Source organism: Sorex araneus, chromosome 4 (assembly GCF_027595985.1).
Source record: "Sorex araneus isolate mSorAra2 chromosome 4, mSorAra2.pri, whole genome shotgun sequence".
NCBI lineage: Eukaryota > Metazoa > Chordata > Mammalia > Eulipotyphla > Soricidae > Sorex > Sorex araneus.
The window spans coordinates 193,490,241-193,496,259 of record NC_073305.1 but is presented as its reverse complement, the minus strand read 5'-3'; positions in this window follow the sequence as shown (position 1 = coordinate 193,496,259).

Here is a 6,019-nt window from a genome sequence, read left to right as displayed (position 1 = left end):
TTCTTTTTTGGGTCACACCCAGCAATGCACAGGGGTTACTCCTGGCTCTGCACTCAGGAATTACTCCTGGCGGTGCTTGGGGGACCATATGGGATGCTGGGGATCGACCCGGGTTGGCTGCGTGCAAGGCAAATGCCCTACCCACTGTGCTATCGCTCCAGCCTCCCCCCAAATCATTACACCTTTCCACCACAGTTATTTTGAATTTTCCCACCACCTTTCAAGCCTGCTGCCAGAGGCAGATGCTAGATAATTCATTTTCTATTGCTTATTATATGACAGCACAGCGGGTAAGGCGTTTGCTTTGTACACAGCTGACCCGAGTTTGATTCCTCCGTCCCTCTCGGAGAGCTCGGCAAGCTACCGAGAGTATCCCGCCGGCAAGGCAGAGCCTGGCAAGCTCCCCGTGGCTTATTCGATATGCCATAAACAGTAACAACAAGTCTCACAATGGAGACATTACTGGTGCCCGCTTGAGCAAATCAATGAACAATGGGATGACAATGCTACAGTGCTATGCTTGCTTATTATGAATATCATGAAAGGCCTTCTAAAATTGTAAATGGTCGGTGTCCAGAGACATCTCTGTGGGAAGCTAGTCCATTGTGAGATTCACTTGGGAGTCTCTGGATCAAGGCTGTTGATGCGCTGAGATGGCGCCCGGAGGCAGATCCTGGGCATGACAGCCAGGACCCCAACCAGGCGGGGAGACAGGAGGGACGGCCTGTCTCCGCGGCTGCCCTGTGGCCTGGAGTCTTAGTCCCTGAACCCACGCACCTGGGTTTTGCTTCTAGAAGCTCCTGGCCACCAGGGTTTCATCTGGAGTGGGTGGAGATGGCGCACCCGCTCCATCTGAGGTGCCCCAGTGGAATCGGCTCCGTCTGGGGTCTGGAGAGATCTCCGGCCAGTCTTCCGGGATTCATAGCTGTGTCTCTGAAAAAAAATTTCTTTTTAATTTTGAGTGCTACCCTGTGGTGCTCAGGGCTCTCTCCTGGTGCTGCCTGGGGAACTGTGGTGGTGCCGCGGGGTTGGCATGTGCCAGGCAAGGGCTCTAACCCCTGTGCTATCTCTCCTGCCACCCCCCAACCTTCTGTTTACTACAGAAGGGGGGCAGGTGTGTGCTGACAGACTGGAGGACAGGCTTTGCAGGAAGAGGCCCTGCACTTGAACCCTGGGGCCTGACGGCTTCTGGAGCGATGCTGGCAGTGGCCCTGAGCTCAGCTGGGTCTGGACCAAAACCTCAAAGAAGAAATAGAAATAAAAAGAATCGGGCCGGAGTGATAGCAGGTAGGGTGCCTGCCATGCATCCCACATGGCCCACCCAGTCCCACCAGTGTGATCCCTGAGCACAGAGCCAGGAGTCAGCCCTGAGGACTGTTGGGGTGTTGTCCCCCCAAAGGCATTACGCTGCTTATCACAGAATCTGGCACTCCCACTACTAGAAATTTCCTGAGAAGTGTGAATCTAAAGAGAGCAGGGGCCAGGAAGATAGCACAGAGACAAAGACACTGGCCCTGCATGTGGCTGCCACCAGACACTGCGTGGCCGGGTCCCCTTCAAACCCGAGAGGTCAGGGATAGCCTCAAAGACCCCCGGGTGTAGTTCAGGAAGTACAAAATAAATAAAAATAATGAAACCGGGGACCAGAGCCATAGTACAGTGGGGAGGGCGTTTGCCTTGCATGTAAATGACCAGGGTTTGATCCCCAGCATCCCATATGGTCCCCTCAGCACTGTCAGAAGTGATTCCTGGATACAGAGTCAGGAGTAAATCCTGAGCGTTGCTGAGCGAGGCCCAAAAAACAAAACCAAAAGAAGATAGAGAGAGAGAGAGAGAACATTCTGGATGAGAATGTTCTTAGCCACTTCATTAATAATCATCCATATTGGAAACCTTCTGGGCCCGAACAGGCAAAAGGAACCCATGAGGTGTTTCCCCTTAGGAGTGCGGGCAGCCAAAGGAGAAATGAGGAACATTCTGGGGGCTGATCTAATGCTTTTAGTGCTTCTTGTTTGGAGGCCACACCTGGTGGTGTTTGGGGGTTACGCCCAGCTTCGTGCTTTCCTAGGCATGCTAGAGGCTGTGCAGTCCTAGCGATTAAACCCTGGGCTCCAGCATACAAAAGATGCTCTGCTCTGTGGAGCTGTTTGGTTGCTCTAGTTCCTAAAAAACTGAACACTTTTTTTGTGGGGGAGGATTTGGTTCTTAGGTGACACCAAGTGGTACCGGGACCTACTCCTAACTCTGTTCAGAAGTCACTCCCAGCGGCAATGGGGGACCAAGTGATGCATATCGACTATGCCACGGGGAGCTTGCCAGGCTCTGCCGTGCGGGCGGGATATTCTCGGTAGCTTGCCGGGCACTCCGAGAGGGATGGAGGAATCAAACCAGGGTTGGCTGCATGCAAGGCAAATGCTCTACCCACTGAGCTATCGCTCCAGCCCGCTTTTTTTCTACTTTAACTTTTTTTGAAGTATATTTAAAAATTAAATGAATTGTTTTTAGATGAAATGCAGAGTGGATAAATAAACACACATGTATAGGCAAATTTGGTAAACTGCTGTACAGGGAAGTGGCACAAAGCACACATTTTAGATGCAAGAGCTCTGACCCAACTCCAGCAATGCTTGGTCCTCTGAGCACCACTCAAGTTCTCTGCTGGAGCAGCTGCAAAGCACAGCCAAGTGGGGGGCCCCCGCCTCCCAGACAAAGAAAAGTTATGGGGGTTAAGTGATATAACAGTGGGTAGGGCACTTGCCTTGCATGCAGCAGACCTGGGTTCCATCTGTAGCACCACATATAGTCCCCTGAGCCCTGCCGGCAGTGATCCCTGAGCACAGGGCCAGGAGTAAGCCCAGGGCACACAGCTAGGTATGGCCAGAAAAAAAAGAAAAGCCAAGTTAAGGGACAGCTGGAATGCCTCTACTGTTTGCTGCAGATTCTTTGACTTTTCTGTTTGAAAGTTTCTAGGATGCAGTTGGGAGGGGGTTACTGTGTAACTGCCCACAGTGGAGGCTGCTTCTCTCTCTTCCTCTGCTTTATCTTCACTTCTCCTACTTCTAGCCACAGCCTCTGCTGTCCACAGTGCCCAGCGCCTCCACCCAAGACATCCCGCTGTCCAGTGCTGGGGTGCGGCAAGAATCCTGCCTGCGTGTGGGCCGATCGCTCTGGCCCTTCCTCTCTCCTCTCTGGTTTGGAGCCGCAGTTTCTGGTTCCCACTTTTTTGAGGGGCTGGGCGCAGGAGGAAACATGCCCAGTGGTTCGTAGGCACTACTCCCAGCTCCAGCCAGCTCTCCTTCTTGGGCATGGGGACAGGCCCGCAGCAGGCACTCACTGGCCCTCACCAGGTGTCTGCGGCTCCAGAGCTTCCACTGCCACCATTAGGCACTTGGAAAATGTAGCCCTGCGCTGCTACAATGTGACCAAGAACTTCTTTGGTTCTTCTGTTACCAAGGAAAACATCTGAAACACCCCAGGCCAGTGTTCATTCAGGTGTGTGTCTGTAAACACAATTAAACCACTGGTGCAATCACTTTCACCTTATCAACGGACCAAGAATGGTTGCGAGCCATGGCATCAAGAGTTGGGTTCAGAATGTCAACTCAGGGTCAAGTCTCGACCTGGGGAGGCTGGCACAGCCCCGGGTGACCTCACCCACCCAGCCCCGACCTCTACAGACCTGACCAGCTCCTGCCTGCCTCCAGCTTCTGCCCTTTGATCGCTCAGCAGAAATGCCTTTTCTCCTTCCTGGTTTGGTAATGCCACCAATTTCTGACCCACACCCATCTCTGCCATCTCTCAGCAAAAGTCCTTTCCACTGTTTAGAATATATTTTTTAACCTGAAAAGTGAGGTTCTGTATTTGTACCCAGTGGGTTTGGCATCCCAGCAACCCCGTCCCCAACTGATCCACCCAGTAACTCCCGCCAGCCGAGGTAGGAGGACAAGTCAGTATAATGGGATGAAATTCTTTTTTTTTTTTTTTTTCAGCTTTGGGCCACACCCTGTGGTGCTTAGGATTACTTCTGGTGCTGCTTGGGACCACATTCGATGCCAAGGATGGAACCTGAATGAGTCACGTGCAAGAACCTTGCCAGGGACTGAGCCTGGGTTGGCCACATGCAAGGCAAACCCCTACCACTGTACCCTCACCCTGGCCCCTACCCAATACATTTGATCCCCAACACAACACAGAGAACCAACAACTGAAACTGGTTATTATAAAAATTTTTTTTGGGGGGGGCTGGAGCGATAGCACAGCGGGTAGGGCGTTTGCCTTGCACGTTGCCGACCTGGGTTTGATTCCCAGCATCCCATATGGTACCCTGAGCACCGCCAGGAGTGATATCTGAGAGCAAATCCAGGAGTAACCCCTGAGCATCGCTGGGTGTGACCCAAAAAAAGAGAAGGTTTTTTTTTTTTTGTTTGTTTAGGGACCACACCTGGTGGTGCTTAGGACTTACTCCTTACTCTGTGCTCAGGAATCACTCCTGGCAGCTTGGGGGGGACCATATGGACTACCTGAGATCAAACCTGAGATGGCTCTGAGCAAGGCAAACGCCTATCGCTCTGGCTCCCTAAATAACCAAACTTGTGTTAAAAAAAAATTCATTTCAGAGAACTCTCAAAAGTGAACAACAGGGTGAGTTATAGAAGGCTAGAGGAAAATACCAACTTAGGGGCTGGAGTGATGGGCCAGCGGGTAAGGCCTTACTTTTCACACGCTGACCCAGGCTGGCAGCCCATTCCGTCCACTGAGCATGGCCAAGGCCAAGATTGACCCCTGATTGCAGATTCGGAGAACAGCCCTGAGCACCGGCAGGTGTGGCACCCCATAAAGCAAACAAAATCAATATTTTAAAGAAAGAAAAAGAAAAGAAAATGTCAGCTCATTGTATATCATCCTGGAGTCCACTCTCCAACAGTGGGCCCGTCGTCCTAGTGAAGGTGAGGGGCCAGGAGGCCCCAAGCTGCAGTGGCCAGCTGCCTGCCAGAGCAGTTCCTGTAACAGGCGTCTTGGTGAAATTGAGGAACAAGGGCAGGATGAATGGGAAGCAGGTCTGAAGAATGTTCTAACAATGATTCAGTATTTCTCAATGCTATTTAAAATGTGCTCATGACGTATGCAAAGAAATAACTAAGGACATTTACTTATTGTCCTTTAATGGTCTGCTAATAGCCATCACTGGTACAAAGTCTGGGACACAGGGAGTACCCAGTGCATTAAAAATAATGGGAAGTTTAAGACAAAAAAAAAGAATATGCATACCTCAGAGAAAAAAAGTCAAGGCTTTGTTTGTTTTTGGGTCATCACCCAGTGGTGCTCAGGACTTACTCCTGGCTCTCTGCTCAGGGATCACTCCTGGTGGTGCTCAGGGAATCCTCAGGGTGCCAAGGATGGTTGGGAGCAAGGCCAACGCTCGGCGCGGCGCTCCAGTCCACACATTTTTGACTGGAAGACTATAGGTCACTAAAGTATTAGGTTTTTTGCGGGTGTGTGTGTGTGTGTGTGTCTCAAACTGTGCTCAATGGGTCTGAGTGGGCCCCCAGAGTCACCTCGGGGTGCAGCCCTCTGCCCGGCCCTCTCAGTACCTCCAGGCCCCAGAGGCTTGCAAGGCCGGGTGCGAGCGGGGCCTCCCCGGGGACGCCAGCGAGCGGCTGCTGAGCCGCGGCCCAGCCGGATTTTCTCCTCCCTTAGTTCCTGACGAGCAGGAAAGCGCTTGCCAAGGACAGCAGGCGGGAGCGCCTAAGGGGTCGGAACTACGGGCGTTGAGCGGGTGCTGCTAGGGGTGGCCCCGGGGCGGGGGCGGTGGGGGTGCCGGGGCGGGGGTCGGCGAAGGCCCCGGGGTGGGGTGAGCTGGGGTTTCCGGGGTGCGGTCAGCGGGGGTCCCGGGCGGGGGTCGGAGGTGGCGGCCCGAGTCCCGCGGGCGGAGCCGCCTCGGGGAGCGGGCCAAGATGGCGGCGGAGGCCGAGCACGGCCGAGTGTCCCCGAGCGGGGCCGAATGCGACCGAAGAGGCCC